Below are 21,058 nucleotides of genomic sequence, written 5' to 3' on the forward strand. Positions count from 1 at the left end.
TGGAGGCAATCTCTTGAATGTGGCTTTGATGACTGACCATTGGAGAATCGCCCTTTTGTGATTTGAAGTCTTAGCTGGCTTTGGAATCTCTGGGTTAAGTAGCCGAGACGTAATTGGAAATTCATCACAACAGCAATTAAAGGCCTTCCTTCTAAGAGACTTAAAAGAGAGTCCAAGCAATTGGGCAAGGTTTGAGTTGTTTCTTTCGTCTACGACCACACCACAGGGAACGTACCGGTTCTCGTCCGATCACCGAAGTCAAGTCCTGTTGGGCGGCGTCAGTACCTGGCTGGGTGACCACCTGGGAATACGCCGTGTTGTAGACTTTTGGACCCATTTTGGGACTGGACTCTTCAGAGAAGATTTCCATACGCCTCCACATCATTGATCCCTCTGTTTTCAAAATGTTGTCTTTTTTTTTTTGGAATTATTTTTCCAGCAAGTTGACAGCATATTAGAAGATTTTCTTGTTTGATTACAGCACTGCAACACTGAGCAGCACACTGGAGGCAATCTCTTGAATGTGGCTTTGATGACTGACCATTGGAGAATCGCCCTTTTGTGATTTGAAGTCTTAGCTGGCTTTGGAATCTCTGGGTTAAGTAGCCGAGACGTAATTGGAAATTCATCACAACAGCAATTAAAGGCCTTCCTTCTAAGAGACTTAAAAGAGAGTCCAAGCAATTGGGCAAGGTTTGAGTTGTTTCTTTCGTCTACGACCACACCACAGGGAACGTACCGGTTCTCGTCCGATCACCGAAGTCAAGTCCTGTTGGGCGGCGTCAGTACCTGGCTGGGTGACCACCTGGGAATACGCCGTGTTGTAGACTTTTGGACCCATTTTGGGACTGGACTCTTCAGAGAAGATTTCCATACGCCTCCACATCATTGATCCCTCTGTTTTCAAAATGTTGTCTTTTTTTTTTTGGAATTATTTTTCCAGCAAGTTGACAGCATATTAGAAGATTTTCTTGTTTGATTACAGCACTGCAACACTGAGCAGCACACTGGAGGCAATCTCTTGAATGTGGCTTTGATGACTGACCATTGGAGAATCGCCCTTTTGTGATTTGAAGTCTTAGCTGGCTTTGGAATCTCTGGGTTAAGTAGCCGAGACGTAATTGGAAATTCATCACAACAGCAATTAAAGGCCTTCCTTCTAAGAGACTTAAAAGAGAGTCCAAGCAATTGGGCAAGGTTTGAGTTGTTTCTTTCGTCTACGACCACACCACAGGGAACGTACCAGTTCTCGTCCGATCACCGAAGTCAAGTCCTGTTGGGCGGCGTCAGTACCTGGCTGGGTGACCACCTGGGAATACGCCGTGTTGTAGACTTTTGGACCCATTTTGGGACTGGACTCTTCAGAGAAGATTTCCATACGCCTCCACATCATTGATCCCTCTGTTTTCAAAATGTTGTCTTTTTTTTTTTGGAATTATTTTTCCAGCAAGTTGACAGCATATTAGAAGATTTTCTTGTTTGATTACAGCACTGCAACACTGAGCAGCACACTGGAGGCAATCTCTTGAATGTGGCTTTGATGACTGACCATTGGAGAATCGCCCTTTTGTGATTTGAAGTCTTAGCTGGCTTTGGAATCTCTGGGTTAAGTAGCCGAGACGTAATTGGAAATTCATCACAACAGCAATTAAAGGCCTTCCTTCTAAGAGACTTAAAAGAGAGTCCAAGCAATTGGGCAAGGTTTGAGTTGTTTCTTTCGTCTACGACCACACCACAGGGAACGTACCGGTTCTCGTCCGATCACCGAAGTCAAGTCCTGTTGGGCGGCGTCAGTACCTGGCTGGGTGACCACCTGGGAATACGCCGTGTTGTAGACTTTTGGACCCATTTTGGGACTGGACTCTTCAGAGAAGATTTCCATACGCCTCCACATCATTGATCCCTCTGTTTTCAAAATGTTGTCTTTTTTTTTTTGGAATTATTTTTCCAGCAAGTTGACAGCATATTAGAAGATTTTCTTGTTTGATTACAGCACTGCAACACTGAGCAGCACACTGGAGGCAATCTCTTGAATGTGGCTTTGATGACTGACCATTGGAGAATCGCCCTTTTGTGATTTGAAGTCTTAGCTGGCTTTGGAATCTCTGGGTTAAGTAGCCGAGACGTAATTGGAAATTCATCACAACAGCAATTAAAGGCCTTCCTTCTAAGAGACTTAAAAGAGAGTCCAAGCAATTGGGCAAGGTTTGAGTTGTTTCTTTCGTCTACGACCACACCACAGGGAACGTACCGGTTCTCGTCCGATCACCGAAGTCAAGTCCTGTTGGGCGGCGTCAGTACCTGGCTGGGTGACCACCTGGGAATACGCCGTGTTGTAGACTTTTGGACCCATTTTGGGACTGGACTCTTCAGAGAAGATTTCCATACGCCTCCACATCATTGATCCCTCTGTTTTCAAAATGTTGTCTTTTTTTTTTTGGAATTATTTTTCCAGCAAGTTGACAGCATATTAGAAGATTTTCTTGTTTGATTACAGCACTGCAACACTGAGCAGCACACTGGAGGCAATCTCTTGAATGTGGCTTTGATGACTGACCATTGGAGAATCGCCCTTTTGTGATTTGAAGTCTTAGCTGGCTTTGGAATCTCTGGGTTAAGTAGCCGAGACGTAATTGGAAATTCATCACAACAGCAATTAAAGGCCTTCCTTCTAAGAGACTTAAAAGAGAGTCCAAGCAATTGGGCAAGGTTTGAGTTGTTTCTTTCGTCTACGACCACACCACAGGGAACGTACCGGTTCTCGTCCGATCACCGAAGTCAAGTCCTGTTGGGCGGCGTCAGTACCTGGCTGGGTGACCACCTGGGAATACGCCGTGTTGTAGACTTTTGGACCCATTTTGGGACTGGACTCTTCAGAGAAGATTTCCATACGCCTCCACATCATTGATCCCTCTGTTTTCAAAATGTTGTCTTTTTTTTTTTGGAATTATTTTTCCAGCAAGTTGACAGCATATTAGAAGATTTTCTTGTTTGATTACAGCACTGCAACACTGAGCAGCACACTGGAGGCAATCTCTTGAATGTGGCTTTGATGACTGACCATTGGAGAATCGCCCTTTTGTGATTTGAAGTCTTAGCTGGCTTTGGAATCTCTGGGTTAAGTAGCCGAGACGTAATTGGAAATTCATCACAACAGCAATTAAAGGCCTTCCTTCTAAGAGACTTAAAAGAGAGTCCAAGCAATTGGGCAAGGTTTGAGTTGTTTCTTTCGTCTACGACCACACCACAGGGAACGTACCGGTTCTCGTCCGATCACCGAAGTCAAGTCCTGTTGGGCGGCGTCAGTACCTGGCTGGGTGACCACCTGGGAATACGCCGTGTTGTAGACTTTTGGACCCATTTTGGGACTGGACTCTTCAGAGAAGATTTCCATACGCCTCCACATCATTGATCCCTCTGTTTTCAAAATGTTGTCTTTTTTTTTTTGGAATTATTTTTCCAGCAAGTTGACAGCATATTAGAAGATTTTCTTGTTTGATTACAGCACTGCAACACTGAGCAGCACACTGGAGGCAATCTCTTGAATGTGGCTTTGATGACTGACCATTGGAGAATCGCCCTTTTGTGATTTGAAGTCTTAGCTGGCTTTGGAATCTCTGGGTTAAGTAGCCGAGACGTAATTGGAAATTCATCACAACAGCAATTAAAGGCCTTCCTTCTAAGAGACTTAAAAGAGAGTCCAAGCAATTGGGCAAGGTTTGAGTTGTTTCTTTCGTCTACGACCACACCACAGGGAACGTACCGGTTCTCGTCCGATCACCGAAGTCAAGTCCTGTTGGGCGGCGTCAGTACCTGGCTGGGTGACCACCTGGGAATACGCCGTGTTGTAGACTTTTGGACCCATTTTGGGACTGGACTCTTCAGAGAAGATTTCCATACGCCTCCACATCATTGATCCCTCTGTTTTCAAAATGTTGTCTTTTTTTTTTTGGAATTATTTTTCCAGCAAGTTGACAGCATATTAGAAGATTTTCTTGTTTGATTACAGCACTGCAACACTGAGCAGCACACTGGAGGCAATCTCTTGAATGTGGCTTTGATGACTGACCATTGGAGAATCGCCCTTTTGTGATTTGAAGTCTTAGCTGGCTTTGGAATCTCTGGGTTAAGTAGCCGAGACGTAATTGGAAATTCATCACAACAGCAATTAAAGGCCTTCCTTCTAAGAGACTTAAAAGAGAGTCCAAGCAATTGGGCAAGGTTTGAGTTGTTTCTTTCGTCTACGACCACACCACAGGGAACGTACCGGTTCTCGTCCGATCACCGAAGTCAAGTCCTGTTGGGCGGCGTCAGTACCTGGCTGGGTGACCACCTGGGAATACGCCGTGTTGTAGACTTTTGGACCCATTTTGGGACTGGACTCTTCAGAGAAGATTTCCATACGCCTCCACATCATTGATCCCTCTGTTTTCAAAATGTTGTCTTTTTTTTTTTGGAATTATTTTTCCAGCAAGTTGACAGCATATTAGAAGATTTTCTTGTTTGATTACAGCACTGCAACACTGAGCAGCACACTGGAGGCAATCTCTTGAATGTGGCTTTGATGACTGACCATTGGAGAATCGCCCTTTTGTGATTTGAAGTCTTAGCTGGCTTTGGAATCTCTGGGTTAAGTAGCCGAGACGTAATTGGAAATTCATCACAACAGCAATTAAAGGCCTTCCTTCTAAGAGACTTAAAAGAGAGTCCAAGCAATTGGGCAAGGTTTGAGTTGTTTCTTTCGTCTACGACCACACCACAGGGAACGTACCGGTTCTCGTCCGATCACCGAAGTCAAGTCCTGTTGGGCGGCGTCAGTACCTGGCTGGGTGACCACCTGGGAATACGCCGTGTTGTAGACTTTTGGACCCATTTTGGGACTGGACTCTTCAGAGAAGATTTCCATACGCCTCCACATCATTGATCCCTCTGTTTTCAAAATGTTGTCTTTTTTTTTTTGGAATTATTTTTCCAGCAAGTTGACAGCATATTAGAAGATTTTCTTGTTTGATTACAGCACTGCAACACTGAGCAGCACACTGGAGGCAATCTCTTGAATGTGGCTTTGATGACTGACCATTGGAGAATCGCCCTTTTGTGATTTGAAGTCTTAGCTGGCTTTGGAATCTCTGGGTTAAGTAGCCGAGACGTAATTGGAAATTCATCACAACAGCAATTAAAGGCCTTCCTTCTAAGAGACTTAAAAGAGAGTCCAAGCAATTGGGCAAGGTTTGAGTTGTTTCTTTCGTCTACGACCACACCACAGGGAACGTACCGGTTCTCGTCCGATCACCGAAGTCAAGTCCTGTTGGGCGGCGTCAGTACCTGGCTGGGTGACCACCTGGGAATACGCCGTGTTGTAGACTTTTGGACCCATTTTGGGACTGGACTCTTCAGAGAAGATTTCCATACGCCTCCACATCATTGATCCCTCTGTTTTCAAAATGTTGTCTTTTTTTTTTTGGAATTATTTTTCCAGCAAGTTGACAGCATATTAGAAGATTTTCTTGTTTGATTACAGCACTGCAACACTGAGCAGCACACTGGAGGCAATCTCTTGAATGTGGCTTTGATGACTGACCATTGGAGAATCGCCCTTTTGTGATTTGAAGTCTTAGCTGGCTTTGGAATCTCTGGGTTAAGTAGCCGAGACGTAATTGGAAATTCATCACAACAGCAATTAAAGGCCTTCCTTCTAAGAGACTTAAAAGAGAGTCCAAGCAATTGGGCAAGGTTTGAGTTGTTTCTTTCGTCTACGACCACACCACAGGGAACGTACCGGTTCTCGTCCGATCACCGAAGTCAAGTCCTGTTGGGCGGCGTCAGTACCTGGCTGGGTGACCACCTGGGAATACGCCGTGTTGTAGACTTTTGGACCCATTTTGGGACTGGACTCTTCAGAGAAGATTTCCATACGCCTCCACATCATTGATCCCTCTGTTTTCAAAATGTTGTCTTTTTTTTTTTGGAATTATTTTTCCAGCAAGTTGACAGCATATTAGAAGATTTTCTTGTTTGATTACAGCACTGCAACACTGAGCAGCACACTGGAGGCAATCTCTTGAATGTGGCTTTGATGACTGACCATTGGAGAATCGCCCTTTTGTGATTTGAAGTCTTAGCTGGCTTTGGAATCTCTGGGTTAAGTAGCCGAGACGTAATTGGAAATTCATCACAACAGCAATTAAAGGCCTTCCTTCTAAGAGACTTAAAAGAGAGTCCAAGCAATTGGGCAAGGTTTGAGTTGTTTCTTTCGTCTACGACCACACCACAGGGAACGTACCGGTTCTCGTCCGATCACCGAAGTCAAGTCCTGTTGGGCGGCGTCAGTACCTGGCTGGGTGACCACCTGGGAATACGCCGTGTTGTAGACTTTTGGACCCATTTTGGGACTGGACTCTTCAGAGAAGATTTCCATACGCCTCCACATCATTGATCCCTCTGTTTTCAAAATGTTGTCTTTTTTTTTTTGGAATTATTTTTCCAGCAAGTTGACAGCATATTAGAAGATTTTCTTGTTTGATTACAGCACTGCAACACTGAGCAGCACACTGGAGGCAATCTCTTGAATGTGGCTTTGATGACTGACCATTGGAGAATCGCCCTTTTGTGATTTGAAGTCTTAGCTGGCTTTGGAATCTCTGGGTTAAGTAGCCGAGACGTAATTGGAAATTCATCACAACAGCAATTAAAGGCCTTCCTTCTAAGAGACTTAAAAGAGAGTCCAAGCAATTGGGCAAGGTTTGAGTTGTTTCTTTCGTCTACGACCACACCACAGGGAACGTACCGGTTCTCGTCCGATCACCGAAGTCAAGTCCTGTTGGGCGGCGTCAGTACCTGGCTGGGTGACCACCTGGGAATACGCCGTGTTGTAGACTTTTGGACCCATTTTGGGACTGGACTCTTCAGAGAAGATTTCCATACGCCTCCACATCATTGATCCCTCTGTTTTCAAAATGTTGTCTTTTTTTTTTTGGAATTATTTTTCCAGCAAGTTGACAGCATATTAGAAGATTTTCTTGTTTGATTACAGCACTGCAACACTGAGCAGCACACTGGAGGCAATCTCTTGAATGTGGCTTTGATGACTGACCATTGGAGAATCGCCCTTTTGTGATTTGAAGTCTTAGCTGGCTTTGGAATCTCTGGGTTAAGTAGCCGAGACGTAATTGGAAATTCATCACAACAGCAATTAAAGGCCTTCCTTCTAAGAGACTTAAAAGAGAGTCCAAGCAATTGGGCAAGGTTTGAGTTGTTTCTTTCGTCTACGACCACACCACAGGGAACGTACCGGTTCTCGTCCGATCACCGAAGTCAAGTCCTGTTGGGCGGCGTCAGTACCTGGCTGGGTGACCACCTGGGAATACGCCGTGTTGTAGACTTTTGGACCCATTTTGGGACTGGACTCTTCAGAGAAGATTTCCATACGCCTCCACATCATTGATCCCTCTGTTTTCAAAATGTTGTCTTTTTTTTTTTGGAATTATTTTTCCAGCAAGTTGACAGCATATTAGAAGATTTTCTTGTTTGATTACAGCACTGCAACACTGAGCAGCACACTGGAGGCAATCTCTTGAATGTGGCTTTGATGACTGACCATTGGAGAATCGCCCTTTTGTGATTTGAAGTCTTAGCTGGCTTTGGAATCTCTGGGTTAAGTAGCCGAGACGTAATTGGAAATTCATCACAACAGCAATTAAAGGCCTTCCTTCTAAGAGACTTAAAAGAGAGTCCAAGCAATTGGGCAAGGTTTGAGTTGTTTCTTTCGTCTACGACCACACCACAGGGAACGTACCGGTTCTCGTCCGATCACCGAAGTCAAGTCCTGTTGGGCGGCGTCAGTACCTGGCTGGGTGACCACCTGGGAATACGCCGTGTTGTAGACTTTTGGACCCATTTTGGGACTGGACTCTTCAGAGAAGATTTCCATACGCCTCCACATCATTGATCCCTCTGTTTTCAAAATGTTGTCTTTTTTTTTTTGGAATTATTTTTCCAGCAAGTTGACAGCATATTAGAAGATTTTCTTGTTTGATTACAGCACTGCAACACTGAGCAGCACACTGGAGGCAATCTCTTGAATGTGGCTTTGATGACTGACCATTGGAGAATCGCCCTTTTGTGATTTGAAGTCTTAGCTGGCTTTGGAATCTCTGGGTTAAGTAGCCGAGACGTAATTGGAAATTCATCACAACAGCAATTAAAGGCCTTCCTTCTAAGAGACTTAAAAGAGAGTCCAAGCAATTGGGCAAGGTTTGAGTTGTTTCTTTCGTCTACGACCACACCACAGGGAACGTACCGGTTCTCGTCCGATCACCGAAGTCAAGTCCTGTTGGGCGGCGTCAGTACCTGGCTGGGTGACCACCTGGGAATACGCCGTGTTGTAGACTTTTGGACCCATTTTGGGACTGGACTCTTCAGAGAAGATTTCCATACGCCTCCACATCATTGATCCCTCTGTTTTCAAAATGTTGTCTTTTTTTTTTTGGAATTATTTTTCCAGCAAGTTGACAGCATATTAGAAGATTTTCTTGTTTGATTACAGCACTGCAACACTGAGCAGCACACTGGAGGCAATCTCTTGAATGTGGCTTTGATGACTGACCATTGGAGAATCGCCCTTTTGTGATTTGAAGTCTTAGCTGGCTTTGGAATCTCTGGGTTAAGTAGCCGAGACGTAATTGGAAATTCATCACAACAGCAATTAAAGGCCTTCCTTCTAAGAGACTTAAAAGAGAGTCCAAGCAATTGGGCAAGGTTTGAGTTGTTTCTTTCGTCTACGACCACACCACAGGGAACGTACCGGTTCTCGTCCGATCACCGAAGTCAAGTCCTGTTGGGCGGCGTCAGTACCTGGCTGGGTGACCACCTGGGAATACGCCGTGTTGTAGACTTTTGGACCCATTTTGGGACTGGACTCTTCAGAGAAGATTTCCATACGCCTCCACATCATTGATCCCTCTGTTTTCAAAATGTTGTCTTTTTTTTTTTGGAATTATTTTTCCAGCAAGTTGACAGCATATTAGAAGATTTTCTTGTTTGATTACAGCACTGCAACACTGAGCAGCACACTGGAGGCAATCTCTTGAATGTGGCTTTGATGACTGACCATTGGAGAATCGCCCTTTTGTGATTTGAAGTCTTAGCTGGCTTTGGAATCTCTGGGTTAAGTAGCCGAGACGTAATTGGAAATTCATCACAACAGCAATTAAAGGCCTTCCTTCTAAGAGACTTAAAAGAGAGTCCAAGCAATTGGGCAAGGTTTGAGTTGTTTCTTTCGTCTACGACCACACCACAGGGAACGTACCGGTTCTCGTCCGATCACCGAAGTCAAGTCCTGTTGGGCGGCGTCAGTACCTGGCTGGGTGACCACCTGGGAATACGCCGTGTTGTAGACTTTTGGACCCATTTTGGGACTGGACTCTTCAGAGAAGATTTCCATACGCCTCCACATCATTGATCCCTCTGTTTTCAAAATGTTGTCTTTTTTTTTTTGGAATTATTTTTCCAGCAAGTTGACAGCATATTAGAAGATTTTCTTGTTTGATTACAGCACTGCAACACTGAGCAGCACACTGGAGGCAATCTCTTGAATGTGGCTTTGATGACTGACCATTGGAGAATCGCCCTTTTGTGATTTGAAGTCTTAGCTGGCTTTGGAATCTCTGGGTTAAGTAGCCGAGACGTAATTGGAAATTCATCACAACAGCAATTAAAGGCCTTCCTTCTAAGAGACTTAAAAGAGAGTCCAAGCAATTGGGCAAGGTTTGAGTTGTTTCTTTCGTCTACGACCACACCACAGGGAACGTACCGGTTCTCGTCCGATCACCGAAGTCAAGTCCTGTTGGGCGGCGTCAGTACCTGGCTGGGTGACCACCTGGGAATACGCCGTGTTGTAGACTTTTGGACCCATTTTGGGACTGGACTCTTCAGAGAAGATTTCCATACGCCTCCACATCATTGATCCCTCTGTTTTCAAAATGTTGTCTTTTTTTTTTTGGAATTATTTTTCCAGCAAGTTGACAGCATATTAGAAGATTTTCTTGTTTGATTACAGCACTGCAACACTGAGCAGCACACTGGAGGCAATCTCTTGAATGTGGCTTTGATGACTGACCATTGGAGAATCGCCCTTTTGTGATTTGAAGTCTTAGCTGGCTTTGGAATCTCTGGGTTAAGTAGCCGAGACGTAATTGGAAATTCATCACAACAGCAATTAAAGGCCTTCCTTCTAAGAGACTTAAAAGAGAGTCCAAGCAATTGGGCAAGGTTTGAGTTGTTTCTTTCGTCTACGACCACACCACAGGGAACGTACCGGTTCTCGTCCGATCACCGAAGTCAAGTCCTGTTGGGCGGCGTCAGTACCTGGCTGGGTGACCACCTGGGAATACGCCGTGTTGTAGACTTTTGGACCCATTTTGGGACTGGACTCTTCAGAGAAGATTTCCATACGCCTCCACATCATTGATCCCTCTGTTTTCAAAATGTTGTCTTTTTTTTTTTGGAATTATTTTTCCAGCAAGTTGACAGCATATTAGAAGATTTTCTTGTTTGATTACAGCACTGCAACACTGAGCAGCACACTGGAGGCAATCTCTTGAATGTGGCTTTGATGACTGACCATTGGAGAATCGCCCTTTTGTGATTTGAAGTCTTAGCTGGCTTTGGAATCTCTGGGTTAAGTAGCCGAGACGTAATTGGAAATTCATCACAACAGCAATTAAAGGCCTTCCTTCTAAGAGACTTAAAAGAGAGTCCAAGCAATTGGGCAAGGTTTGAGTTGTTTCTTTCGTCTACGACCACACCACAGGGAACGTACCGGTTCTCGTCCGATCACCGAAGTCAAGTCCTGTTGGGCGGCGTCAGTACCTGGCTGGGTGACCACCTGGGAATACGCCGTGTTGTAGACTTTTGGACCCATTTTGGGACTGGACTCTTCAGAGAAGATTTCCATACGCCTCCACATCATTGATCCCTCTGTTTTCAAAATGTTGTCTTTTTTTTTTTGGAATTATTTTTCCAGCAAGTTGACAGCATATTAGAAGATTTTCTTGTTTGATTACAGCACTGCAACACTGAGCAGCACACTGGAGGCAATCTCTTGAATGTGGCTTTGATGACTGACCATTGGAGAATCGCCCTTTTGTGATTTGAAGTCTTAGCTGGCTTTGGAATCTCTGGGTTAAGTAGCCGAGACGTAATTGGAAATTCATCACAACAGCAATTAAAGGCCTTCCTTCTAAGAGACTTAAAAGAGAGTCCAAGCAATTGGGCAAGGTTTGAGTTGTTTCTTTCGTCTACGACCACACCACAGGGAACGTACCGGTTCTCGTCCGATCACCGAAGTCAAGTCCTGTTGGGCGGCGTCAGTACCTGGCTGGGTGACCACCTGGGAAAACGCCGTGTTGTAGACTTTTGGACCCATTTTGGGACTGGACTCTTCAGAGAAGATTTCCATACGCCTCCACATCATTGATCCCTCTGTTTTCAAAATGTTGTCTTTTTTTTTTTGGAATTATTTTTCCAGCAAGTTGACAGCATATTAGAAGATTTTCTTGTTTGATTACAGCACTGCAACACTGAGCAGCACACTGGAGGCAATCTCTTGAATGTTTGATGACTGACCATTGGAGAATCGCCCTTTTGTGATTTGAAGTCTTAGCTGGCTTTGGAATCTCTGGGTTAAGTAGCCGAGACGTAATTGGAAATTCATCACAACAGCAATTAAAGGCCTTCCTTCTAAGAGACTTAAAAGAGAGTCCAAGCAATTGGGCAAGGTTTGAGTTGTTTCTTTCGTCTACGACCACACCACAGGGAACGTACCGGTTCTCGTCCGATCACCGAAGTCAAGTCCTGTTGGGCGGCGTCAGTACCTGGCTGGGTGACCACCTGGGAATACGCCGTGTTGTAGACTTTTGGAGCCATTTTGGGACTGGACTCTTCAGAGAAGATTTCCATACGCCTCCACATCATTGATCCCTCTGTTTTCAAAATGTTGTCTTTTTTTTTTTGGAATTATTTTTCCAGCAAGTTGACAGCATATTAGAAGATTTTCTTGTTTGATTACAGCACTGCAACACTGAGCAGCACACTGGAGGCAATCTCTTGAATGTGGCTTTGATGACTGACCATTGGAGAATCGCCCTTTTGTGATTTGAAGTCTTAGCTGGCTTTGGAATCTCTGGGTTAAGTAGCCGAGACGTAATTGGAAATTCATCACAACAGCAATTAAAGGCCTTCCTTCTAAGAGACTTAAAAGAGAGTCCAAGCAATTGGGCAAGGTTTGAGTTGTTTCTTTCGTCTACGACCACACCACAGGGAACGTACCGGTTCTCGTCCGATCACCGAAGTCAAGTCCTGTTGGGCGGCGTCAGTACCTGGCTGGGTGACCACCTGGGAATACGCCGTGTTGTAGACTTTTGGAGCCATTTTGGGACTGGACTCTTCAGAGAAGATTTCCATACGCCTCCACATCATTGATCCCTCTGTTTTCAAAATGTTGTCTTTTTTTTTTGGAATTATTTTTCCAGCAAGTTGACAGCATATTAGAAGATTTTCTTGTTTGATTACAGCACTGCAACACTGAGCAGCACACTGGAGGCAATCTCTTGAATGTGGCTTTGATGACTGACCATTGGAGAATCGCCCTTTTGTGATTTGAAGTCTTAGCTGGCTTTGGAATCTCTGGGTTAAGTAGCCGAGACGTAATTGGAAATTCATCACAACAGCAATTAAAGGCCTTCCTTCTAAGAGACTTAAAAGAGAGTCCAAGCAATTGGGCAAGGTTTGAGTTGTTTCTTTCGTCTACGACCACACCACAGGGAACGTACCGGTTCTCGTCCGATCACCGAAGTCAAGTCCTGTTGGGCGGCGTCAGTACCTGGCTGGGTGACCACCTGGGAATACGCCGTGTTGTAGACTTTTGGAGCCATTTTGGGACTGGACTCTTCAGAGAAGATTTCCATACGCCTCCACATCATTGATCCCTCTGTTTTCAAAATGTTGTCTTTTTTTTTTTGGAATTATTTTTCCAGCAAGTTGACAGCATATTAGAAGATTTTCTTGTTTGATTACAGCACTGCAACACTGAGCAGCACACTGGAGGCAATCTCTTGAATGTGGCTTTGATGACTGACCATTGGAGAATCGCCCTTTTGTGATTTGAAGTCTTAGCTGGCTTTGGAATCTCTGGGTTAAGTAGCCGAGACGTAATTGGAAATTCATCACAACAGCAATTAAAGGCCTTCCTTCTAAGAGACTTAAAAGAGAGTCCAAGCAATTGGGCAAGGTTTGAGTTGTTTCTTTCGTCTACGACCACACCACAGGGAACGTACCGGTTCTCGTCCGATCACTGAAGTCAAGTCCTGTTGGGCGGCGTCAGTACCTGGCTGGGTGACCACCTGGGAATACGCCGTGTTGTAGACTTTTGGAGCCATTTTGGGACTGGACTCTTCAGAGAAGATTTCCATACGCCTCCACATCATTGATCCCTCTGTTTTCAAAATGTTGTCTTTTTTTTTTGGAATTATTTTTCCAGCAAGTTGACAGCATATTAGAAGATTTTCTTGTTTGATTACAGCACTGCAACACTGAGCAGCACACTGGAGGCAATCTCTTGAATGTGGCTTTGATGACTGACCATTGGAGAATCGCCCTTTTGTGATTTGAAGTCTTAGCTGGCTTTGGAATCTCTGGGTTAAGTAGCCGAGACGTAATTGGAAATTCATCACAACAGCAATTAAAGGCCTTCCTTCTAAGAGACTTAAAAGAGAGTCCAAGCAATTGGGCAAGGTTTGAGTTGTTTCTTTCGTCTACGACCACACCACAGGGAACGTACCGGTTCTCGTCCGATCACCGAAGTCAAGTCCTGTTGGGCGGCGTCAGTACCTGGCTGGGTGACCACCTGGGAATACGCCGTGTTGTAGACTTTTGGAGCCATTTTGGGACTGGACTCTTCAGAGAAGATTTCCATACGCCTCCACATCATTGATCCCTCTGTTTTCAAAATGTTGTCTTTTTTTTTTTGGAATTATTTTTCCAGCAAGTTGACAGCATATTAGAAGATTTTCTTGTTTGATTACAGCACTGCAACACTGAGCAGCACACTGGAGGCAATCTCTTGAATGTGGCTTTGATGACTGACCATTGGAGAATCGCCCTTTTGTGATTTGAAGTCTTAGCTGGCTTTGGAATCTCTGGGTTAAGTAGCCGAGACGTAATTGGAAATTCATCACAACAGCAATTAAAGGCCTTCCTTCTAAGAGACTTAAAAGAGAGTCCAAGCAATTGGGCAAGGTTTGAGTTGTTTCTTTCGTCTACGACCACACCACAGGGAACGTACCGGTTCTCGTCCGATCACTGAAGTCAAGTCCTGTTGGGCGGCGTCAGTACCTGGCTGGGTGACCACCTGGGAATACGCCGTGTTGTAGACTTTTGGAGCCATTTTGGGACTGGACTCTTCAGAGAAGATTTCCATACGCCTCCACATCATTGATCCCTCTGTTTTCAAAATGTTGTCTTTTTTTTTTGGAATTATTTTTCCAGCAAGTTGACAGCATATTAGAAGATTTTCTTGTTTGATTACAGCACTGCAACACTGAGCAGCACACTGGAGGCAATCTCTTGAATGTGGCTTTGATGACTGACCATTGGAGAATCGCCCTTTTGTGATTTGAAGTCTTAGCTGGCTTTGGAATCTCTGGGTTAAGTAGCCGAGACGTAATTGGAAATTCATCACAACAGCAATTAAAGGCCTTCCTTCTAAGAGACTTAAAAGAGAGTCCAAGCAATTGGGCAAGGTTTGAGTTGTTTCTTTCGTCTACGACCACACCACAGGGAACGTACCGGTTCTCGTCCGATCACCGAAGTCAAGTCCTGTTGGGCGGCGTCAGTACCTGGCTGGGTGACCACCTGGGAATACGCCGTGTTGTAGACTTTTGGAGCCATTTTGGGACTGGACTCTTCAGAGAAGATTTCCATACGCCTCCACATCATTGATCCCTCTGTTTTCAAAATGTTGTCTTTTTTTTTTTGGAATTATTTTTCCAGCAAGTTGACAGCATATTAGAAGATTTTCTTGTTTGATTACAGCACTGCAACACTGAGCAGCACACTGGAGGCAATCTCTTGAATGTGGCTTTGATGACTGACCATTGGAGAATCGCCCTTTTGTGATTTGAAGTCTTAGCTGGCTTTGGAATCTCTGGGTTAAGTAGCCGAGACGTAATTGGAAATTCATCACAACAGCAATTAAAGGCCTTCCTTCTAAGAGACTTAAAAGAGAGTCCAAGCAATTGGGCAAGGTTTGAGTTGTTTCTTTCGTCTACGACCACACCACAGGGAACGTACCGGTTCTCGTCCGATCACCGAAGTCAAGTCCTGTTGGGCGGCGTCAGTACCTGGCTGGGTGACCACCTGGGAATACGCCGTGTTGTAGACTTTTGGAGCCATTTTGGGACTGGACTCTTCAGAGAAGATTTCCATACGCCTCCACATCATTGATCCCTCTGTTTTCAAAATGTTGTCTTTTTTTTTTGGAATTATTTTTCCAGCAAGTTGACAGCATATTAGAAGATTTTCTTGTTTGATTACAGCACTGCAACACTGAGCAGCACACTGGAGGCAATCTCTTGAATGTGGCTTTGATGACTGACCATTGGAGAATCGCCCTTTTGTGATTTGAAGTCTTAGCTGGCTTTGGAATCTCTGGGTTAAGTAGCCGAGACGTAATTGGAAATTCATCACAACAGCAATTAAAGGCCTTCCTTCTAAGAGACTTAAAAGAGAGTCCAAGCAATTGGGCAAGGTTTGAGTTGTTTCTTTCGTCTACGACCACACCACAGGGAACGTACCGGTTCTCGTCCGATCACCGAAGTCAAGTCCTGTTGGGCGGCGTCAGTACCTGGCTGGGTGACCACCTGGGAATACGCCGTGTTGTAGACTTTTGGAGCCATTTTGGGACTGGACTCTTCAGAGAAGATTTCCATACGCCTCCACATCATTGATCCCTCTGTTTTCAAAATGTTGTCTTTTTTTTTTTTGGAATTATTTTTCCAGCAAGTTGACAGCATATTAGAAGATTTTCTTGTTTGATTACAGCACTGCAACACTGAGCAGCACACTGGAGGCAATCTCTTGAATGTGGCTTTGATGAATTACCATTGGAGAATCGCCCTTTTGTGATTTGAAGTCTTAGCTGGCTTTGGAATCTCTGGGTTAAGTAGCCGAGACGTAATTGGAAATTCATCACAACAGCAATTAAAGGCCTTCCTTCTAAGAGACTTAAAAGAGAGTCCAAGCAATTGGGCAAGGTTTGAGTTGTTTCTTTCGTCTACGACCACACCACAGGGAACGTACCGGTTCTCGTCCGATCACCGAAGTCAAGTCCTGTTGGGCGGCGTCAGTACCTGGCTGGGTGACCACCTGGGAATACGCCGTGTTGTAGACTTTTGGAGCCATTTTGGGACTGGACTCTTCAGAGAAGATTTCCATACGCCTCCACATCATTGATCCCTCTGTTTTCAAAATGTTGTCTTTTTTTTTTTGGAATTATTTTTCCAGCAAGTTGACAGCATATTAGAAGATTTTCTTGTTTGATTACAGCACTGCAACACTGAGCAGCACACTGGAGGCAATCTCTTGAATGTGGCTTTGATGACTGACCATTGGAGAATCGCCCTTTTGTGATTTGAAGTCTTAGCTGGCTTTGGAATCTCTGGGTTAAGTAGCCGAGACGTAATTGGAAATTCATCACAACAGCAATTAAAGGCCTTCCTTCTAAGAGACTTAAAAGAGAGTCCAAGCAATTGGGCAAGGTTTGAGTTGTTTCTTTCGTCTACGACCACACCACAGGGAACGTACCGGTTCTCGTCCGATCACCGAAGTCAAGTCCTGTTGGGCGGCGTCAGTACCTGGCTGGGTGACCACCTGGGAATACGCCGTGTTGTAGACTTTTGGAGCCATTTTGGGACTGGACTCTTCAGAGAAGATTTCCATACGCCTCCACATCATTGATCCCTCTGTTTTCAAAATGTTGTCTTTTTTTTTTTGGAATTATTTTTCCAGCAAGTTGACAGCATATTAGAAGATTTTCTTGTTTGATTACAGCACTGCAACACTGAGCAGCACACTGGAGGCAATCTCTTGAATGTGGCTTTGATGACTGACCATTGGAGAATCGCCCTTTTGTGATTTGAAGTCTTAGCTGGCTTTGGAATCTCTGGGTTAAGTAGCCGAGACGTAATTGGAAATTCATCACAACAGCAATTAAAGGCCTTCCTTCTAAGAGACTTAAAAGAGAGTCCAAGCAATTGGGCAAGGTTTGAGTTGTTTCTTTCGTCTACGACCACACCACAGGGAACGTACCGGTTCTCGTCCGATCACCGAAGTCAAGTCCTGTTGGGCGGCGTCAGTACCTGGCTGGGTGACCACCTGGGAATACGCCGTGTTGTAGACTTTTGGAGCCATTTTGGGACTGGACTCTTCAGAGAAGATTTCCATACGCCTCCACATCATTGATCCCTCTGTTTTCAAAATGTTGTCTTTTTTTTTTTGGAATTATTTTTCCAGCAAGTTGACAGCATATTAGAAGATTTTCTTGTTTGATTACAGCACTGCAACACTGAGCAGCACACTGGAGGCAATCTCTTGAATGTGGCTTTGATGACTGACCATTGGAGAATCGCCCTTTTGTGATTTGAAGTCTTAGCTGGCTTTGGAATCTCTGGGTTAAGTAGCCGAGACGTAATTGGAAATTCATGACAACAGCAATTAAAGGCCTTCCTTCTAAGAGACTTAAAAGAGAGTCCAAGCAATTGGGCAAGGTTTGAGTTGTTTCTTTCGTCTACGACCACACCACAGGGAACGTACCGGTTCTCGTCCGATCACCGAAGTCAAGTCCTGTTGGGCGGCGTCAGTACCTGGCTGGGTGACCACCTGGGAATACGCCGTGTTGTAGACTTTTGGAGCCATTTTGGGACTGGACTCTTCAGAGAAGATTTCCATACGCCTCCACATCATTGATCCCTCTGTTTTCAAAATGTTGTCTTTTTTTTTTTTGGAATTATTTTTCCAGCAAGTTGACAGCATATTAGAAGATTTTCTTGTTTGATTACAGCACTGCAACACTGAGCAGCACACTGGAGGCAATCTCTTGAATGTGGCTTTGATGACTGACCATTGGAGAATCGCCCTTTTGTGATTTGAAGTCTTAGCTGGCTTTGGAATCTCTGGGTTAAGTAGCCGAGACGTAATTGGAAATTCATCACAACAGCAATTAAAGGCCTTCCTTCTAAGAGACTTAAAAGAGAGTCCAAGCAATTGGGCAAGGTTTGAGTTGTTTCTTTCGTCTACGACCACACCACAGGGAACGTACCGGTTCTCGTCCGATCACCGAAGTCAAGTCCTGTTGGGCGGCGTCAGTACCTGGCTGGGTGACCACCTGGGAATACGCCGTGTTGTAGACTTTTGGAGCCATTTTGGGACTGGACTCTTCAGAGAAGATTTCCATACGCCTCCACATCATTGATCCCTCTGTTTTCAAAATGTTGTCTTTTTTTTTTGGAATTATTTTTCCAGCAAGTTGACAGCATATTAGAAGATTTTCTTGTTTGATTACAGCACTGCAACACTGAGCAGCACACTGGAGGCAATCTCTTGAATGTGGCTTTGATGACTGACCATTGGAGAATCGCCCTTTTGTGATTTGAAGTCTTAGCTGGCTTTGGAATCTCTGGGTTAAGTAGCCGAGACGTAATTGGAAATTCATCACAACAGCAATTAAAGGCCTTCCTTCTAAGAGACTTAAAAGAGAGTCCAAGCAATTGGGCAAGGTTTGAGTTGTTTCTTTCGTCTACGACCACACCACAGGGAACGTACCGGTTCTCGTCCGATCACCGAAGTCAAGTCCTGTTGGGCGGCGTCAGTACCTGGCTGGGTGACCACCTGGGAATACGCCGTGTTGTAGACTTTTGGAGCCATTTTGGGACTGGACTCTTCAGAGAAGATTTCCATACGCCTCCACATCATTGATCCCTCTGTTTTCAAAATGTTGTCTTTTTTTTTTTGGAATTATTTTTCCAGCAAGTTGACAGCATATTAGAAGATTTTCTTGTTTGATTACAGCACTGCAACACTGAGCAGCACACTGGAGGCAATCTCTTGAATGTGGCTTTGATGACTGACCATTGGAGAATCGCCCTTTTGTGATTTGAAGTCTTAGCTGGCTTTGGAATCTCTGGGTTAAGTAGCCGAGACGTAATTGGAAATTCATCACAACAGCAATTAAAGGCCTTCCTTCTAAGAGACTTAAAAGAGAGTCCAAGCAATTGGGCAAGGTTTGAGTTGTTTCTTTCGTCTACGACCACACCACAGGGAACGTACCGGTTCTCGTCCGATCACCGAAGTCAAGTCCTGTTGGGCGGCGTCAGTACCTGGCTGGGTGACCACCTGGGAATACGCCGTGTTGTAGACTTTTGGAGCCATTTTGGGACTGGACTCTTCAGAGAAGATTTCCATACGCCTCCACATCATTGATCCCTCTGTTTTCAAAATGTTGTCTTTTTTTTTTTGGAATTATTTTTCCAGCAAGTTGACAGCATATTAGAAGATTTTCTTGTTTGATTACAGCACTGCAACACTGAGCAGCACACTGGAGGCAATCTCTTGAATGTGGCTTTGATGACTGACCATTGGAGAATCGCCCTTTTGTGATTTGAAGTCTTAGCTGGCTTTGGAATCTCTGGGTTAAGTAGCCGAGACGTAATTGGAAATTCATCACAACAGCAATTAAAGGCCTTCCTTCTAAGAGACTTAAAAGAGAGTCCAAGCAATTGGGCAAGGTTTGAGTTGTTTCTTTCGTCTACGACCACACCACAGGGAACGTACCGGTTCTCGTCCGATCACCGAAGTCAAGTCCTGTTGGGCGGCGTCAGTACCTGGCTGGGTGACCACCTGGGAATACGCCGTGTTGTAGACTTTTGGAGCCATTTTGGGACTGGACTCTTCAGAGAAGATTTCCATACGCCTCCACATCATTGATCCCTCTGTTTTCAAAATGTTGTCTTTTTTTTTTTGGAATTATTTTTCCAGCAAGTTGACAGCATATTAGAAGATTTTCTTGTTTGATTACAGCACTGCAACACTGAGCAGCACACTGGAGGCAATCTCTTGAATGCGGCTTTGATGACTGACCATTGGAGAATCGCCCTTTTGTGATTTGAAGTCTTAGCTGGCTTTGGAATCTCTGGGTTAAGTAGCCGAGACGTAATTGGAAATTCATGACAACAGCAATTAAAGGCCTTCCTTCTAAGAGACTTAAAAGAGAGTCCAAGCAATTGGGCAAGGTTTGAGTTGTTTCTTTCGTCTACGACCACACCACAGGGAACGTACCGGTTCTCGTCCGATCACCGAAGTCAAGTCCTGTTGGGCGGCGTCAGTACCTGGCTGGGTGACCACCTGGGAATACGCCGTGTTGTAGACTTTTGGAGCCATTTTGGGACTGGACTCTTCAGAGAAGATTTCCATACGCCTCCACATCATTGATCCCTCTGTTTTCAAAATGTTGTCTTTTTTTTTTGGAATTATTTTTCCAGCAAGTTGACAGCATATTAGAAGATTTTCTTGTTTGATTACAGCACTGCAACACTGAGCAGCACACTGGAGGCAATCTCTTGAATGTGGCTTTGATGACTGACCATTGGAGAATCGCCCTTTTGTGATTTGAAGTCTTAGCTGGCTTTGGAATCTCTGGGTTAAGTAGCCGAGACGTAATTGGAAATTCATCACAACAGCAATTAAAGGCCTTCCTTCTAAGAGACTTAAAAGAGAGTCCAAGCAATTGGGCAAGGTTTGAGTTGTTTCTTTCGTCTACGACCACACCACAGGGAACGTACCGGTTCTCGTCCGATCACCGAAGTCAAGTCCTGTTGGGCGGCGTCAGTACCTGGCTGGGTGACCACCTGGGAATACGCCGTGTTGTAGACTTTTGGAGCCATTTTGGGACTGGACTCTTCAGAGAAGATTTCCATACGCCTCCACATCATTGATCCCTCTGTTTTCA

General features: G+C 44.7%; 42 non-coding genes across 42 annotated transcripts; all 42 read left to right on the forward strand.

Annotated features, from left to right (window-relative positions):
* The first annotated feature begins 207 nt into the window (after positions 1-207).
* Positions 208-326, forward strand: LOC145461470 (5S ribosomal RNA). Its single transcript, XR_014040604.1, has one exon. It is a non-coding gene; the product is annotated as a 5S ribosomal RNA (ribosomal RNA).
* A 385-nt stretch (positions 327-711) lies between these two features.
* Positions 712-830, forward strand: LOC145461483 (5S ribosomal RNA). Its single transcript, XR_014040616.1, has one exon. It is a non-coding gene; the product is annotated as a 5S ribosomal RNA (ribosomal RNA).
* A 385-nt stretch (positions 831-1,215) lies between these two features.
* LOC145461596 (5S ribosomal RNA) lies at positions 1,216-1,334 on the forward strand. The gene has a single exon (XR_014040724.1). It is a non-coding gene; the product is annotated as a 5S ribosomal RNA (ribosomal RNA).
* A 385-nt stretch (positions 1,335-1,719) lies between these two features.
* Positions 1,720-1,838, forward strand: LOC145461494 (5S ribosomal RNA). The gene has a single exon (XR_014040627.1). It is a non-coding gene; the product is annotated as a 5S ribosomal RNA (ribosomal RNA).
* A 385-nt stretch (positions 1,839-2,223) lies between these two features.
* On the forward strand, positions 2,224-2,342 carry LOC145461506 (5S ribosomal RNA). The gene has a single exon (XR_014040638.1). It is a non-coding gene; the product is annotated as a 5S ribosomal RNA (ribosomal RNA).
* Positions 2,343-2,727: 385 nt separating this feature from the next.
* On the forward strand, positions 2,728-2,846 carry LOC145461518 (5S ribosomal RNA). The gene has a single exon (XR_014040649.1). It is a non-coding gene; the product is annotated as a 5S ribosomal RNA (ribosomal RNA).
* A 385-nt stretch (positions 2,847-3,231) lies between these two features.
* Positions 3,232-3,350, forward strand: LOC145461529 (5S ribosomal RNA). The gene has a single exon (XR_014040660.1). It is a non-coding gene; the product is annotated as a 5S ribosomal RNA (ribosomal RNA).
* Positions 3,351-3,735: 385 nt separating this feature from the next.
* LOC145461540 (5S ribosomal RNA) lies at positions 3,736-3,854 on the forward strand. The gene has a single exon (XR_014040671.1). It is a non-coding gene; the product is annotated as a 5S ribosomal RNA (ribosomal RNA).
* A 385-nt stretch (positions 3,855-4,239) lies between these two features.
* Positions 4,240-4,358, forward strand: LOC145461552 (5S ribosomal RNA). The gene has a single exon (XR_014040682.1). It is a non-coding gene; the product is annotated as a 5S ribosomal RNA (ribosomal RNA).
* Positions 4,359-4,743: 385 nt separating this feature from the next.
* LOC145461563 (5S ribosomal RNA) lies at positions 4,744-4,862 on the forward strand. Its single transcript, XR_014040693.1, has one exon. It is a non-coding gene; the product is annotated as a 5S ribosomal RNA (ribosomal RNA).
* Positions 4,863-5,247: 385 nt separating this feature from the next.
* On the forward strand, positions 5,248-5,366 carry LOC145461574 (5S ribosomal RNA). The gene has a single exon (XR_014040704.1). It is a non-coding gene; the product is annotated as a 5S ribosomal RNA (ribosomal RNA).
* A 385-nt stretch (positions 5,367-5,751) lies between these two features.
* On the forward strand, positions 5,752-5,870 carry LOC145461586 (5S ribosomal RNA). Its single transcript, XR_014040715.1, has one exon. It is a non-coding gene; the product is annotated as a 5S ribosomal RNA (ribosomal RNA).
* A 385-nt stretch (positions 5,871-6,255) lies between these two features.
* LOC145461599 (5S ribosomal RNA) lies at positions 6,256-6,374 on the forward strand. Its single transcript, XR_014040727.1, has one exon. It is a non-coding gene; the product is annotated as a 5S ribosomal RNA (ribosomal RNA).
* A 385-nt stretch (positions 6,375-6,759) lies between these two features.
* LOC145461611 (5S ribosomal RNA) lies at positions 6,760-6,878 on the forward strand. Its single transcript, XR_014040738.1, has one exon. It is a non-coding gene; the product is annotated as a 5S ribosomal RNA (ribosomal RNA).
* A 385-nt stretch (positions 6,879-7,263) lies between these two features.
* On the forward strand, positions 7,264-7,382 carry LOC145461622 (5S ribosomal RNA). Its single transcript, XR_014040749.1, has one exon. It is a non-coding gene; the product is annotated as a 5S ribosomal RNA (ribosomal RNA).
* Positions 7,383-7,767: 385 nt separating this feature from the next.
* LOC145461634 (5S ribosomal RNA) lies at positions 7,768-7,886 on the forward strand. The gene has a single exon (XR_014040750.1). It is a non-coding gene; the product is annotated as a 5S ribosomal RNA (ribosomal RNA).
* A 385-nt stretch (positions 7,887-8,271) lies between these two features.
* On the forward strand, positions 8,272-8,390 carry LOC145461645 (5S ribosomal RNA). The gene has a single exon (XR_014040751.1). It is a non-coding gene; the product is annotated as a 5S ribosomal RNA (ribosomal RNA).
* Positions 8,391-8,775: 385 nt separating this feature from the next.
* On the forward strand, positions 8,776-8,894 carry LOC145461646 (5S ribosomal RNA). The gene has a single exon (XR_014040752.1). It is a non-coding gene; the product is annotated as a 5S ribosomal RNA (ribosomal RNA).
* A 385-nt stretch (positions 8,895-9,279) lies between these two features.
* On the forward strand, positions 9,280-9,398 carry LOC145461649 (5S ribosomal RNA). The gene has a single exon (XR_014040754.1). It is a non-coding gene; the product is annotated as a 5S ribosomal RNA (ribosomal RNA).
* Positions 9,399-9,783: 385 nt separating this feature from the next.
* LOC145461655 (5S ribosomal RNA) lies at positions 9,784-9,902 on the forward strand. The gene has a single exon (XR_014040759.1). It is a non-coding gene; the product is annotated as a 5S ribosomal RNA (ribosomal RNA).
* Positions 9,903-10,287: 385 nt separating this feature from the next.
* On the forward strand, positions 10,288-10,406 carry LOC145461656 (5S ribosomal RNA). The gene has a single exon (XR_014040760.1). It is a non-coding gene; the product is annotated as a 5S ribosomal RNA (ribosomal RNA).
* A 385-nt stretch (positions 10,407-10,791) lies between these two features.
* On the forward strand, positions 10,792-10,910 carry LOC145461657 (5S ribosomal RNA). Its single transcript, XR_014040761.1, has one exon. It is a non-coding gene; the product is annotated as a 5S ribosomal RNA (ribosomal RNA).
* A 385-nt stretch (positions 10,911-11,295) lies between these two features.
* LOC145461525 (5S ribosomal RNA) lies at positions 11,296-11,414 on the forward strand. The gene has a single exon (XR_014040656.1). It is a non-coding gene; the product is annotated as a 5S ribosomal RNA (ribosomal RNA).
* Positions 11,415-11,795: 381 nt separating this feature from the next.
* LOC145461660 (5S ribosomal RNA) lies at positions 11,796-11,914 on the forward strand. The gene has a single exon (XR_014040763.1). It is a non-coding gene; the product is annotated as a 5S ribosomal RNA (ribosomal RNA).
* Positions 11,915-12,299: 385 nt separating this feature from the next.
* Positions 12,300-12,418, forward strand: LOC145461661 (5S ribosomal RNA). Its single transcript, XR_014040764.1, has one exon. It is a non-coding gene; the product is annotated as a 5S ribosomal RNA (ribosomal RNA).
* Positions 12,419-12,802: 384 nt separating this feature from the next.
* On the forward strand, positions 12,803-12,921 carry LOC145461662 (5S ribosomal RNA). Its single transcript, XR_014040765.1, has one exon. It is a non-coding gene; the product is annotated as a 5S ribosomal RNA (ribosomal RNA).
* Positions 12,922-13,306: 385 nt separating this feature from the next.
* Positions 13,307-13,425, forward strand: LOC145461589 (5S ribosomal RNA). The gene has a single exon (XR_014040718.1). It is a non-coding gene; the product is annotated as a 5S ribosomal RNA (ribosomal RNA).
* Positions 13,426-13,809: 384 nt separating this feature from the next.
* On the forward strand, positions 13,810-13,928 carry LOC145461663 (5S ribosomal RNA). The gene has a single exon (XR_014040766.1). It is a non-coding gene; the product is annotated as a 5S ribosomal RNA (ribosomal RNA).
* Positions 13,929-14,313: 385 nt separating this feature from the next.
* On the forward strand, positions 14,314-14,432 carry LOC145461590 (5S ribosomal RNA). Its single transcript, XR_014040719.1, has one exon. It is a non-coding gene; the product is annotated as a 5S ribosomal RNA (ribosomal RNA).
* A 384-nt stretch (positions 14,433-14,816) lies between these two features.
* LOC145461664 (5S ribosomal RNA) lies at positions 14,817-14,935 on the forward strand. Its single transcript, XR_014040767.1, has one exon. It is a non-coding gene; the product is annotated as a 5S ribosomal RNA (ribosomal RNA).
* Positions 14,936-15,320: 385 nt separating this feature from the next.
* On the forward strand, positions 15,321-15,439 carry LOC145461665 (5S ribosomal RNA). Its single transcript, XR_014040768.1, has one exon. It is a non-coding gene; the product is annotated as a 5S ribosomal RNA (ribosomal RNA).
* Positions 15,440-15,823: 384 nt separating this feature from the next.
* Positions 15,824-15,942, forward strand: LOC145461666 (5S ribosomal RNA). The gene has a single exon (XR_014040769.1). It is a non-coding gene; the product is annotated as a 5S ribosomal RNA (ribosomal RNA).
* Positions 15,943-16,328: 386 nt separating this feature from the next.
* Positions 16,329-16,447, forward strand: LOC145461667 (5S ribosomal RNA). Its single transcript, XR_014040770.1, has one exon. It is a non-coding gene; the product is annotated as a 5S ribosomal RNA (ribosomal RNA).
* Positions 16,448-16,832: 385 nt separating this feature from the next.
* LOC145461668 (5S ribosomal RNA) lies at positions 16,833-16,951 on the forward strand. The gene has a single exon (XR_014040771.1). It is a non-coding gene; the product is annotated as a 5S ribosomal RNA (ribosomal RNA).
* Positions 16,952-17,336: 385 nt separating this feature from the next.
* LOC145461669 (5S ribosomal RNA) lies at positions 17,337-17,455 on the forward strand. Its single transcript, XR_014040772.1, has one exon. It is a non-coding gene; the product is annotated as a 5S ribosomal RNA (ribosomal RNA).
* Positions 17,456-17,840: 385 nt separating this feature from the next.
* Positions 17,841-17,959, forward strand: LOC145461671 (5S ribosomal RNA). The gene has a single exon (XR_014040774.1). It is a non-coding gene; the product is annotated as a 5S ribosomal RNA (ribosomal RNA).
* Positions 17,960-18,345: 386 nt separating this feature from the next.
* On the forward strand, positions 18,346-18,464 carry LOC145461672 (5S ribosomal RNA). Its single transcript, XR_014040775.1, has one exon. It is a non-coding gene; the product is annotated as a 5S ribosomal RNA (ribosomal RNA).
* A 384-nt stretch (positions 18,465-18,848) lies between these two features.
* Positions 18,849-18,967, forward strand: LOC145461673 (5S ribosomal RNA). Its single transcript, XR_014040776.1, has one exon. It is a non-coding gene; the product is annotated as a 5S ribosomal RNA (ribosomal RNA).
* Positions 18,968-19,352: 385 nt separating this feature from the next.
* LOC145461674 (5S ribosomal RNA) lies at positions 19,353-19,471 on the forward strand. Its single transcript, XR_014040777.1, has one exon. It is a non-coding gene; the product is annotated as a 5S ribosomal RNA (ribosomal RNA).
* Positions 19,472-19,856: 385 nt separating this feature from the next.
* Positions 19,857-19,975, forward strand: LOC145461676 (5S ribosomal RNA). The gene has a single exon (XR_014040778.1). It is a non-coding gene; the product is annotated as a 5S ribosomal RNA (ribosomal RNA).
* A 385-nt stretch (positions 19,976-20,360) lies between these two features.
* LOC145461678 (5S ribosomal RNA) lies at positions 20,361-20,479 on the forward strand. The gene has a single exon (XR_014040780.1). It is a non-coding gene; the product is annotated as a 5S ribosomal RNA (ribosomal RNA).
* A 384-nt stretch (positions 20,480-20,863) lies between these two features.
* On the forward strand, positions 20,864-20,982 carry LOC145461679 (5S ribosomal RNA). The gene has a single exon (XR_014040781.1). It is a non-coding gene; the product is annotated as a 5S ribosomal RNA (ribosomal RNA).
* Positions 20,983-21,058: the final 76 nt, after the last annotated feature.

Source organism: Orbicella franksi, chromosome 11 (genome assembly GCF_964199315.1).
Source record: "Orbicella franksi chromosome 11, jaOrbFran1.1, whole genome shotgun sequence".
NCBI lineage: Eukaryota > Metazoa > Cnidaria > Anthozoa > Scleractinia > Merulinidae > Orbicella > Orbicella franksi.